The 13,788-nt window shown below is 38.6% G+C and overlaps 1 protein-coding gene across 2 annotated transcripts in view; it reads right to left on the minus strand.

Moving 5' to 3' along the window:
• b3gat1a (beta-1,3-glucuronyltransferase 1 (glucuronosyltransferase P) a) overlaps positions 1-13,788 on the minus strand; it is an 80,609-nt gene that overhangs the window by 52,640 nt on the left and 14,181 nt on the right. The gene's annotated exons all lie outside the window — the stretch shown is intronic.

The raw sequence follows: 13,788 nt of genomic DNA on the forward strand, positions 1-13,788 counted from the left end.
TTGCGCTTGCTGAACACAGCATAAGCAGAGAGAGAGGCTCGCGCTGAGAAAGAGAGACCTCGCGCTCGTGCGGCAGCACCAGAGAGTCTCAGAGACCAAATAGTGATTGTACAAAAAGTTGCTAGATTTGTCGCTAGTCGCTTTTTTGGAAAAAAGTCGCTAAATCTAGCGACAAAGTCGCCAAGTTAGCAACTCCACTGCCCAGCGGACCGGCTTCAACCGTCTCGCAAGTGTTGATAGGCTATTACTCGTGAGGTGTTACCAATCAGATAGCGCCGTGGGCGGGACATTGAGCAAGTCTGCAGATACAGAGAGGCTGCGCGGCAGCTATATCAGAGCCAGCCAAAGTAGCGCATTTTAAAATAAAATTTACTTTAATCAAACCACGGATCCGTGATAAGTTTTGTGATCCGTCTCGCCACTAGTGTAGTAGCACTGATCACTTTGAGGAGGGGATAAATTTATCCCCACCGGGGATAAAAAATAATTAAGCAGAGACAGGGATACGTTGACCAGAAAGGGGGAAATCCCACGCATCCCCCCTGGCAAATCACACCCTGTATATATATATATATATATAGATAGATAGGTAGTCTATTTTTAAATCTTATTTTATATGTAAACATTTATTTTTCTAATATATTTTTTTCTTAAATGTTATTTAATGTCATTACACTTTTATTTTGGTTTCCTTAAACCAAATCTAAAATTTTAAAATTATATGTAATATAACAACATTACATTCACTATCAACCGTATATGGCAAAAGTTGGATGGCAATAGTTAATTCGTCCTACAGCACGAGACAGAAAAACCGACAGTATGCAAGGTTCAGCATACAGACATTTTTCTGCAGAATCTTGTTAGATTCGAGAGAACATCGTGGAGATGCAGTAGCCTAGCTGCGAATGCAGGAAGGTAGCACCTTATATTTTATCTGCATTGACATGGATTCAAGGGTGTGAGGGGGAGGCTGTGAGGGCCTGACAGATTTTCACAGAATGTGAATTCATGTTTACTTTTTCACAAGCAAATGAAACAGGCCTTCACACTGTCAACGCCTCAAAGATCCTGTAATCCTACTGCAGTCTTGCTGGCTTTGGTGAATTCAGGCTACAATCAACACAGCGTGATTAAAAAAGCACACCAGGGAACTTACCATGGAGGCAATAATTTTGCACATATTATTTATTCCTTTCAGCACCCTGAGCACTTAGGAGAAAATCAATAACATATGCAAACACCCGACCAAACACCAATCGCAAATCACTGGCTGTAAAATATACACAGCAGTGCGAAGACAAACAGAGAAATGAGTTTTGGTCACAGATAGAGCTGTAACATCACAAAAATCAAGCAGCCATGTGAATAGCTAAAATCAGTCAGAATATTGATTGATCAAGGTGCCCCGGCTTGCTTAAAGATATCTTCTGGTTTGTTTATGTCTTTTTCTTTCATATTGCAGTCTTTGAATTGCTTACAGCATCTATGAAAATCAATTTTATTTATAGACATTTTTTTAAAGCTGAAATGTTGCACTGTACTTGCAAGGGTGTTTTCCAATGATTACTGTCTCGTTAATTTAATTGTAAATTAACCCCAACAAAGCTTGCGTCAGCTGCCCTCTCATTTGAATTGATGATGGACAGTATCTTGAAACATAAACTTGCATGGAGATCTTTCTGCTATTAGTTAAATACAGCTCATGGCTGGACACTTCTTTTGTCTCCTGACTTAAGAACATGAGAAATAGAGACAGCCGAGGATATTTTCAGATATCTCTTTCTAACCGCTGGCATCTACTGACAGTGAGACAGACAGCAGCCCCCCCCCCCCCCCCCCCCCGATTTAATAAAGGTATCTACTGAAAACTCTATTTTATTCACAGCTGTCTAGAAAATTAGCTCCATCGCTACGTTTACCTGCTTGAAATGTGAGACCCAGATTGCTTCGACACAAGGCTGCACAGTCTGTCTCAGCCGCATCTGCCATACTCTCAGCAAATTCGTGTAAGTGGCAATTTGGGCCTTATTGAACTGAGCTAAAAGCAGGGTAAGCTATTTGTCATGCCGTACGCAGCCCCAGACAGCATTTCAGGGCTAAGGGTGGCTCGGTTTATGAACTAGTATGGAGGGCATAAATGGAGCAGGCTCTGTGGCTGCACATATTGCGGTTAAAGATTCTCATTCGGCGTCGCCCTACGACCGGTCACTTTAAATCTTTAATCGCAAAGGTTCTCTGTACTTTAACCAAGAAATCAAAATAAGAGGTTAAACTGCAGCTGTCTAGAGGTTACATTAGAGAATGTAAGCAGGCGTGGGGAGTAATGGAGTACAGTTCTTGTAATAGTATTTTATAATAAAATCTCACAAGATGACCCTGTTAAAAAACTTAAATAAAATTAGATAAATAAATAAACAAGGGTTTTGCAAAAATTGCTCAAATTAAGATTACTAGCACAATTTTTCTATTATTATTATTATTGTTGTTGTTGTTGTTGTAATCCTGGTAGTAATTCTAAATTTTCTGAGAATATATATATATATATATATATATATATATATATATATATATATATATATATATATATACACACACACACACACACACACTAGTTTTTATTTTAGAAAAAAAGGTATCTCATGATCCCAAAGGCTAAATTTATATAATCGAAAAATGTTAACATAAAACAAAACATAAATAAATACATAAATAAATAAATTTATTTAAATATAATTTGGAAATTTACAATTTATTATTTTAGATATAATTAAATATTATTTATTATTATTTTGAAAGACATGAAAATGTTTGAATAATAGTCTTTAAATTTATATACTTTACTGGCATGTTGGCAGCAGCATTACATGCACAAATCCCTTAGAAAATAATAATAACAATAATTTATTGCTTTGAAACATTGCCACTGTTGTCTGTTACTTATTAGACTTTATTTAAATTCAAAAATTGTTAAAAGTAATCAGATTATGTTAGGTTCATATGGTATTTGAATTAGTATTTGAATATTATATTTTTATATAATATATTATAAATTATATATGATTTTTTCCTGTAATTATTAATGTGTATTCTAGAAAATTATTTAAAGTTGCTCCCCATATAATTATGGGAGATATACAGTATGCAGTGCAAAAGGACCAAACTGAAGGGTCACCATCTGCAATTTTTTTTTTTTTTGGGGTCCTTAATAATCCAGAAATCCTGCAATGCAAATAAAATTATACTACAGAAAATAAATTCATGAAATCACAGATTAAATTATAGTGAGAATATATATATATATATATATATATATTCTCTAGTTTGTTATTACATTTTCCAGCTAAAAGCAATCTTTAAGAGACAAAATCATGAGCTATATCTGTTTATCTATATAATGTTTTTCTCTTGGTTTAGTTTAAGAGAAAGAATAAAGGGGAATAATATTAGATGACCTAAAGCATTACTGAAGATAACACATCTCTGTCCTTTGCAGAAATGGGGCTCTGCTGTCATCTGTGTCTATATCCACAGGCTTGACATGGCACTGCAATCTAACAAGCCATTAGCCAATGATCCCTCCTCCACAGGCAGAAGACACAGGCGGAGGTGCTCTATAGACTCTTCATCTACATTACTGGGCCCCTTTCAAGCCAAAAAACAACACATCAAAGAAAGCCTTTTGTCTCCCTCTGCTTTCCAATTCTCCATCACACCCTCCTTTTTTTATTATTTATTGTCTTAGCCTGTAACCTGAACACCAACCCTGATGCATTTAACTTCAAGGTCATTTCCATTTTCCCAATATGTTTCTAAATGAATCTTCTTTCTGCAAGGTGAAAAGAAAATGACCTGTAATAACACGAAAGAGAACCGATCTTTGTTGCACACCACTGGTAATGGATTTTTTTTTGCCAAAACTGGATGACAGGAAAGAACGGGGAAATTTACAGTAGGCCTTTGTGATGTCAGTGTCAAACGCATACAACGACTTCTGCCCATTCACATACTAGAAATCATTATTTTGGTTCTGAGAAAAAGAATCCAGTATGTCATATGTGTCATGATTCACCCAATCTGAAGTCCAGATGGATGAGCTGATGCATTTTCCGATGCAAACACCCACTCTTAAAGTATATTTTCTTAGAGTGTAAAGGCTCATTTTTACTGTTTTTACGGTTTTTATTTTATTTTTTATTTATTTTATTTTTTTTGAGAGAGAGAGGCATGATGTGGAGACCTGGATCTGGAAATGTATGATGTGTTTTTTATGATGATATATCAGCTCAGTTCAGTATGTCTCAATTTTGTCAGGCAATCTTGAGAAGCATAATATCTCATCGAGTTTAAAAGCATCTGGCATTATCACTTGGTATGATTCTAAATATGATTCATAGAAATAAAATGGCCTCAAAGTTTCCTCAAATAAAATGTCATCAATGCCTAAAATGTTAAAAGACTTGTTCACTTCAAGAATAAAAGAGAATTTACTCACCCCCATGTCATCCAAGATGTTAATGTATTACTTTCTTCAGTCGAAAAGAAATATAGAACTTTTAGGGAAACATTCCAGGATTTTTCTCCATATAGTGGTCTTCAATGGGAGCCAATGAGCTGAAGGTCCAAGTTGGAGTTTCAATGCAGTTTCAAAGGGCTCTACATGATCCCAGTGTCTTATCTAGCTAAACAATTGGTGATTTTCTAAATAATAATAATAATAATAATAATAAAATACAAATGTATATACTTTTTAAACACAAATGCTTGCACTAGCCCTGCGATGTAATTACGTTGGGAAAGTCACACATGGTTAGCTCTTTGTCTGAGTACTTTGGTTTAAAAACATAGGGTAGGGCAATTTTCTTCTTCAACTTTAAAATTTTTCAACATTGTTATGCTCTACAACATAAAGGGTGTTAGACTTTGTAATTCACTTTGTAAACACTGGGTCTGTACTTCCAACTACATCATAAGTGGCCTTTCCAACAAGATTAAGTAATGTGTAAAGTCGAGCTAGTGCAAGAACTGGTATTTGTGGTTAAAATATATATATTTTATAAAATACAAATTTTGAAAATGAACGACCGAGATAAAACCTTTATTCTTCGGCTGGGATTCTGTAGAGCCCTTTGAAGCTGCACTGAAACTGCAATTTGGACCTTCAACACATTGGCCGCCATTAAAGTCCACTATATGGAGAAAAATCCTGGAATATTTTTTCTCAAAAACCTTTCTTTTTGACTGAAGAAAGAAAGACGTGAACATCTTGGATGACATGGGGATGAGTAAATTACCAGGACATTTTTATTCTGGAAGTGAACTAATCTTTAAAAATGTATTAAAGTTAAAGGTTTGTGTCAACAATTTGTCACAAAGTTAAGCACTAATGCTTTTTCTCAGGCGCACACAGGATTTTACGAAGCATATGGTTAATGTGTCATCAGTCTAACATGTTTGTCATTGAAGAAATTGAATGTGTTACCTCTACAAGAACACTGTGCATCTGCAGGTGAAAATGAATATAACACGGGTACAGCCCTTTGTCTGATAGATGCTAATGGCAAACAAATTGCCCATGGCTGTGCTAATGTCACCCAAACAGAAAGTCTTATCAGATTTGTCATTTTCCTGTCACTCTCGTTCGGATCATCTCTACTTATTAATTTCAGCAGCTTTTATGCCTCTTAACTCTGGGTTCAGCCTCCTGCTATCTGGATAACACACACTGCTAACCTCTTTCTAAGCTCCTCCTGCACCCAAACATAGACAGAAAACCCTGTAAAACTCTCTCCAGCAGTTATATTTAGCAGGTCTCACAGGCTGTACATCCACAGCTAGTCTGTTGTAATGCCTGAATCTGCTTACATGGTAAATGGGGATAAAGCCTGCATGCCAGGACACTCAGGATGGTTTGGCCAAGTACAGACAGAAGGTGGTAAATGGACCTTCACAGGCTTATCCACACAAGAAATATCCCACTAATGGTGCTCCTGTCGATTTGGATGACAAGATGAAACCCACTGGTGTTTACTATATTCCAAACATCCTTTCCCCAAATGTGTAACGTCATCATAGATACAGCTAGAAAATAAATAGCCAGTAAATGGTATCAGTATTGAGATATCTAAAAAAAAAAAAAAAAATAAAAAAAAAAAAATAATAATATTAATATATATATATATATATATACTATGTACAAAAGCTGTTACTTGAGGGAACACTTTTGATCCTTTTTACCCCAAAAGTGTGCATATTAGTACCTTAAATGTACACATTATACCTAAAATGTAGTACCTAAAAGATATATAGTATTTTTTAAAAGGATACCACCCCGATAGACAGGTTTTTACTTTTTTTTTATTTAGTATAAGTGTAGTGGAGTGCAGTAGAATTGAATGGTTTTCAGTTATCACAGTGGAGAATGTTAATTCCTGAACTTTCTGCAACAGTGTGGTTAATTTCTGCATTGGTGCAACTGCTTTATCTGAAATCTGATTTAAATGGTTATTTAATTCTGTTTTTCAGCTTCTTGGTGTGATTTCACTTGGAAAGTGATTGAGCAATAAGTAAGAGGGAGGTGTTATTGATCGTGTTTGACACCATGAGAGAGAGAGAGAGAGAGAGAGAGAGAGAGAGAGAGAGAGAGAGAGAGAGAGAGAGAGAGAGAGAGAGAGAGAGAGAGAGAGAGAGAGAGAGAGAGAGAGAGAGAGAGAGAGAGAGAGAGAGAGAGAGAGAGAGAGAGAGAGAGAGAGAGAGAGAGAGAGAGAGAGAGAGAGAGAGAGAGAGAGAGAGAGAGAGAGCAATAATAAATTAGTAACAATTAGCCATGCATTCATTCAGAACTACTGTGGCTTTTATTGGTTGATTACTACTTCAGCTTCTCACTGCATAACTATATTTGGCATTTTGTAAGGAAAATATAATCTGCCTTTTGCTTTATTAGATGTAGTGCTGTAAATATATATACAGCACTGTGTAACAGTGTAAGACCATTAGTTACATTGCTTCTATTTTGCATAGTTTTTATTTTTATTTTTTATATATCATGTATTTTTGTGTGTGTGTGCAAATAAATATAAATTTATAGTTTTTGTATTTGAATGAATAAATACAAATTTAGTAAGCAAACTTTATATTTCATTAATGGCCAAGAAATAGTACTGTAAGATGAAAATATATTTGATTTATTTTTTATTTATTAGGTGAAACTAAATAAGTAAATAAATAAATAAATAAACATATTTTTATTATGCTACTAGATATCTAACCAACACCTTTATCTTTGGATACAGGCCAGATTCAAATCTGTATCCACCAAATGTTCACAATGATGACAAATGAAAAATTATATTAAGGTGAGACACTGCAGGCAAAAACACTGTTTTTTCAAGCACCTGTCAATTTTGAGATTTTGGGCTTTTTGGTTTTTCATAAAATGCTTTTTCAAACTAGTGGAAGGAAAACATCCAAAAGACACTGTTAAGTATTTCTTTTATAGCACTTTATCTGTTTGTGTCAATAGATTTCAATTACAATACATATTTTTAAAGGCCGTTTTCTCAAAATAAGTTTTTTCTTCAACACTGAGCCATAAATCTCCACTTCAGTAGCACTTACACACACCAAACTTGACATTTTTATTCCTGTCTATATTATGAAGATTTTTACCAAGGGATTCGTTCATATATATTTTCCTTGATTATATACAACATTTTATTCCCCCCAAAATTGTGAAAATATATTGTTTTCTGGCTGTTCAAAGTATTTTCTGAATTATGGAGTGACAAAAAAAGATAACCAGAATTCCCTCTGTAAAAACATTTAACTCTAATATGTCAAAAAAATTAAACAAAAAATTTGAAACTGACTTCATTTAGTGTTCAGATTTTTGTACTAGACATTTATGCAAATTAGCACATATTTCATTAAATAATGCCTCATTTGCATATTTAAACATAACATTTTTGAAAACTTGGAATACAAAAAATGTTTGCAATAATCAATGTATTCAATCAACTCTGTACATAAGGTGATAACTATTAGTTATTTTTTTTGCCCTATTCACCTGCAGTGTCTCGCCTTAATCTGGGTTACACTTTATTTTAAGGTGCTTTAGTATTGCTTAGTATTATAATAGCAATTCATTATGCATAATTAGATGCAAGTAACCCTAAGACAAACCCTAACCATAATGTAGTCGATTAATATTACGCAGTACTTAAATGTATAATTACTGTAAGAAAGACACCTTAAAATAAAGTGTAACCTTAATTTTAAATGTCTAATTTATGTTCATTTTTAAATAATAATAATAAATTCTAGGCCAGCCTAAAATTTTTAATTTTCTGTTTGTATTATTCAAGGGCTCTTGCTCCTTTCTCTTGCCTCATTAAAACAGCTGGCTTTGAGACTTTTCATGAAGGAGACTGCAATAAATATATCTAGATAGTGTCTAATGAAAATCAGGGGGACATGTTGATGAAGAGGAAGATCTGTTTCCTCGGCTCTCACTGACATGCAGGTTTTTGATTAAAAGCTCCGCTGCAGACTCACAGTCTCAGGAGACGCAGCGATACTCTGCAAAGCATCTGGCTTGGCTGGCTCAATTCGCACCAGAAACCACACAGCAGGAGACTCGAAGAGCAATTTAGGCACATTTTACATTGAGAATAAAGAGATCCAGACAAAGTAATGAGCAAATAATTCCCGTAGGCTGAAGGAAAAAAGCAGCAACAAGTGACAGCAATAAAAAAGAACTTGTTTTACTGAAGCACAACAGCACTGATTTTGTGACTGGTTTCCATTTGATCGCAATAAGGACATAGTTAGCTTTAGCTCATGCCGTGTAGCTGCTCAACATGGAGGTGAACTGGTACAAATACAGTATGATGTCTGTTTCCTCCCATCCTGTGTGTGTTCAGCACGACAAACCACGCATGGCCGTTGCTGTGGAAACAGTAGGAACAAATCAGTATTGCCAGTCAGCCGCGCTGTGCCAAGGTCTCGACTCGGCTCGGTGTGTCCTGCTCGCCCTTGCCTGGGATCTCGTCAGAGCTGGCATTGGCAGGCAGAGCACTCCCGGATCAAAATCTCATAGGACCCCGGGCCCCAGAAGGACTGTTGTGAATTGGCTTGACTTGAGCTTTTATTGTGCTGGCTTCATGCTGTCTTCAGTCTGATGGACCTTCTCAATAATATTTCAGATGTCTTTGTTCAGATTGCATGTTTAAATTCAGTAGGCCGGAAGAGCAAGTTAGCTAATTAATTAGAAACAAAGAACTGACCGTTCACTAAACTTCAGCCCGCTTGGTTACTGTTCCTCTGATGAGCTGAATAAGTGGGCTTATTAAGTGGTAGAACTGAATGGATATTATTCTTACGTAGGCTGGGATATAATATTAGTGTGATATTGTGTAACATTTTTGGCAGTAACTTGATTAAAAACCGAGAAAACTGCATACTTTGTTTGAAACTATCCAAACACATAAGATTGTTTGGGTAAGTATTTCTGATTGTACTGGAGAAGCACCACTTGAAACATTTTAATATTGCCAGCTTTCTGTGGAAAACATACAGTTATTGTTCATGTTATAGAGGGCTTGTGAGATTCCTGGTCTTTTAAGAAAAAAACATCACCATGACCATAAACTCAGTCATCCTCAAAAATAAAATAAAATAAAATAAAATAAAATAAAATAAAATAAAATAAAATAAAATAAAATAAAATAAAATAAAATAAAATAAAATAAAATAAAAACATATATTTTTATTAATTTCAGAAGTGAAAAACTGAGGGTCTTTACTGAAAGTTGGACATTGTTGTTAATCAAAAAATTAATGAAAAAAATAAAAAATATATATAATAATAATAATAGTATATTTTTCAAAAACAAAAACACAACAAAAATTGAAATGTTAATGCACATTTAAACAAACTCTTTTTCCTCTAAACTGTTACCTTGGAAGTATACTAAATAATAGTTTTAAAAATCAGTAACGACATAAAGGTATAAAAAAGTATGTGTTTATGAATAGTTTTATAATTAATTAACTTTAATTAATTAATTATTGCAGACTTACTAGACACACTAATGCTTCAAAAACTAAATGATAAATAAGCAAGTAGATAGATAGATAGATAGATAGATAGATAGATAGATAGATAGATAGATCTTTTTCTTTTTACAGTTTCATTAATTAGAAGTCTTTTGACCACAAAGTCAAGGGATGTTTGCCACCATATTTAGAGAATGATCCAGCTGTGCTTTGTAAATCATCATGTTTCACATATTTCTTCTCTTTGAAACATATTGTAAATGTGTTTTCTTACAATCTGCAATCGATTTCGTACCAACTGGTTCAACCATGTGCAAAATTACAGAAAGCCAGAGGAAATCATAAGCACACATTTTTATCTCACAAGCATGATATCGGTCCTAATCTGCAGGATACAAATTTAGTCTGTTCATCTGCACTAAAGCTGCGCATGCACTGAACGTGATACTCAGCATTAAGATTACATATGGCCTTCTGAACGCCATGTTACACTTTCTCAAACGAATTGCCTGTATAGTACAGATGGAGCCTTTTAATTGGCCATTGTTTTGACAGTCTCTCTCACTGAGTTAGGTTGATGAGGACGACTCTGTGTGTGTGTGAACGCCAATCGGAATTTTCTGAAAAATCTGAAATCTGAAAAATTTGCCCTGTCATTGCACGATGCTGAATAACTATTAGCAGCATTGGCTTTCTCACGTGTTTAAAATCACCAAAAAAATTTATTTAGCACAGTAGCACTGAGTGGTGTAAATGATTGTAAATGAGAATGTATCCCTTGCACTATTAGTCTTTTCTTTCACATGTCTGTCTAGCGTTCAGAGGTGATGATTCACCCCTGGTGCACAGAGAGAAACGGCCACACTAATCAATTACACACTGCCTAATGGCTGCCTGTTCCACACTATACACAGCAGTAATGTCCATTGCACCAGTGCTTATCTAAAGGATAAAACATCTTTGTCTGAAAAGGTGAAGGTCAGTTATAAAATAGCCATGGTTTTCGAGATTTAATGCAACTCTGAAATATCACAAGGCCACCTTTTAGGGGTAGAATCAAGGTTGAAACATAAAACTACTTTTATTTCACACTATTACTTTCTCGTAACCAGACAAATAACAATTTTTTTTTTATTGAATTTGACCAAGTAAATACAGATAAATTGGAACCTATTTGGACATATACTGTATGTATGTATTTTTTTATATATAAATTACAGGCGCTTTATTTTAATAAATATTGACATGCATCACACAAGATTTTTTTCAAAAATTCCTACCACTGTGTGTGGGTATATAATATATATATGTTACAATTATGGGTGTGTATGTATGCTAAACGAAAGGATAAAAGTGCTCGAGGAGGATCGGGATCAGATGAGGAGTTTACTAAAGGAAGAAGGAGAATACAGACAATATACTACATTACATTCAGCATTAACATAGACATTCACAGATAACTTCACATACAATCACATTCAGGTTACAATACAATCACGGACGAGGAGGAAATAAACAGACAGGGTATTTAAGCACACAGGTGATGAGGGAACTGGAGACAGGTGGGGATCAATCAATTAACAAAACAAGAAAAGGAAGATGACCAAATAAGGAAACAGAAAGTTCATAAACGTAGAAGTTCGCCCCCTCCCGGAACGGTGCGTCCTTGCACCGCAAGAGGAATACCAGCAGAGGGAGGGTGGGGGTTCTGGAGGCGGGCGAGGAGCAGGCAAGGAGCAGGTGAAGAGGGAGCATGGAGGTAGGGACCAGGGCGGAGTGGATGGAGGGAGGAGCCAGGGAGGAGCCCGGAGCCGGAGGAGCCAGATGGTCCTCCAGAGACCAGCCAGGACGGAGATCCATGGTGGAGTCGACGGCGGGAGGAGCCATGATGGTGAATGAGCCGACGACACCAGGGGGCCGACAGGCGGAGACTGCACCGGTGGGTGAGGAGCCCAAGATGGAGCAGCGCAGCCGCAGAGCCTGGGTGAAGTCGAGGATCCGGAGGGCCTAGGTGGAGCAGAAGGCTCAGGCGACCAAGGCGGAGGTGGGATCCTGGAAGACCGCTGTGGAGCCGGAGTGACTGAGGATGAAGGTGGAACCAGAGGGAAGGAGGAGCCTGATAGAGCCGGAGGGACGGAGTGACGAGGTGAAACCAGAGGAATGGAGTCCCAAGGCGGCGGATGGTCGACGACTGACCAAGGTGGAGCCGGAGGGACGAGGGAGCCCGGTGGAGCAGGTGGGATGCCAGGCCACGGTGGAGACGAGGGAGCTAAGAGCCAAGGCGGAGCCGCTGGGTCGAAGGACCAAGGAGGAGTCCAGGGCTCGGAGGCTGGAGACGGAGACAGGGCCTTAACACGCCAAGGCGGAGCTGGAAACTGGCAGTCCAGCGGCGAACCATCGCGCCCAGATGGCGCGGACTGAGGGTGAGCTGCGGGACTGACTGGCACCAGCAGAGATGACGTCGAGGAACTGGCTGGTCTAGGAGGAGGAGGAGAGAGAGAAAGGATGGGAGGAAACACAGGAGGATCAGGGCTGGACGGAACCAGCGGAAGTGGAGCAGAGGGACTGGCAGGTCTAGGAGGAGGTGGGAGAGGGAGGCTGGGAGGGAACACAGGAGACACAGGAAATTCAGAGCTGGGCGGAACCAGCGGAGACACAGGAAATTCAGAGCTGGGCGGAACCAGCGGAGACACAGGAAATTCAGAGCTGGGCGGAACCAGCGGAGACACAGGAAGTTCAGAGCTGGGCAGAACCAGTGGAAAAACAGAAAACTCAGGGCTGGGCGGAACCAGCGGAGGAACAGAAAACTCAGGGCTGGGCGGAACCAGCGGAGGAACAGAAAACTCAGGGCTGGGCGGAACCAGCGGAGGAACAGAAAACTCAGGGCTGGGCAGAATCAGCGGAGGAACAGAAAAATCAGGGTTGGGCGGAACCAGCGGAGAAAGAGAATTCAGGACTGGATGGAACCAGCGGAGAAACAGAAATTTTAGGGCTGGACAGAACCAGCGGAGAAACAGAAAGCTCAGGGCTGGGCGGAACCAGCGGAGAAAAAAAAAAACAGGGCTGGGCAGAACCAGCGGAAATGGAGCAGAGGAACTGACTGGAGGAGGTGGGAGTGGGAGACTGAGAGGGTATACAGTTGGAACAGGGCTGGACGGAACCAGCGGAGAAACAGAAAATTCAGGGATTACCTCCATAGACCAGTCCATAAGATCCATAAGTTGCTCCATATCCTTTCCCTAGACCGAAAACAGCTCACCCTCAGTCATGAAAGTTGGGCAGGGCGTTCCTCCACGCCCTCGATCTCCACTAAGACTCCCACGATGCACGGTGTTGCCGGCTCACACACCTGGTCAGTCGCGCTCTCGAGGTCCTGCATTGGCTCGGGCTCTGCGGCTGCAGTGGGCTCTGGGTCGGGAGTGAGGCTGGAGATATCCTCTTCGGCGGTGCTGATGGTTCATGAAGATCCATTTTTCTCCAGCACCCACTCCACGAAAGCGGCAAAATACTCTCGGGGACCGTTTTCTGGTAGGCGTGCCTTACACCGCTCGCTCAGGCCGGTGTAGAAGAAGTTTGAGAGCGAGCAGTCGGGGAAGTGGGTAAGGCACGCCAGATCTAAAAAGTCCCTGGTATGGTCCTCCAGCGAACGGTCCAGTTGCTCCAGGCACAGGAGACGGACTGCTGGGATGGCCATTCCGGGAGAGGGAGGAAAAATAAAAAACCAAAAGAAAG

The sequence above is a fragment of the Carassius carassius genome, chromosome 23 (assembly GCF_963082965.1).
Source record: "Carassius carassius chromosome 23, fCarCar2.1, whole genome shotgun sequence".
Lineage (NCBI taxonomy): Eukaryota > Metazoa > Chordata > Actinopteri > Cypriniformes > Cyprinidae > Carassius > Carassius carassius.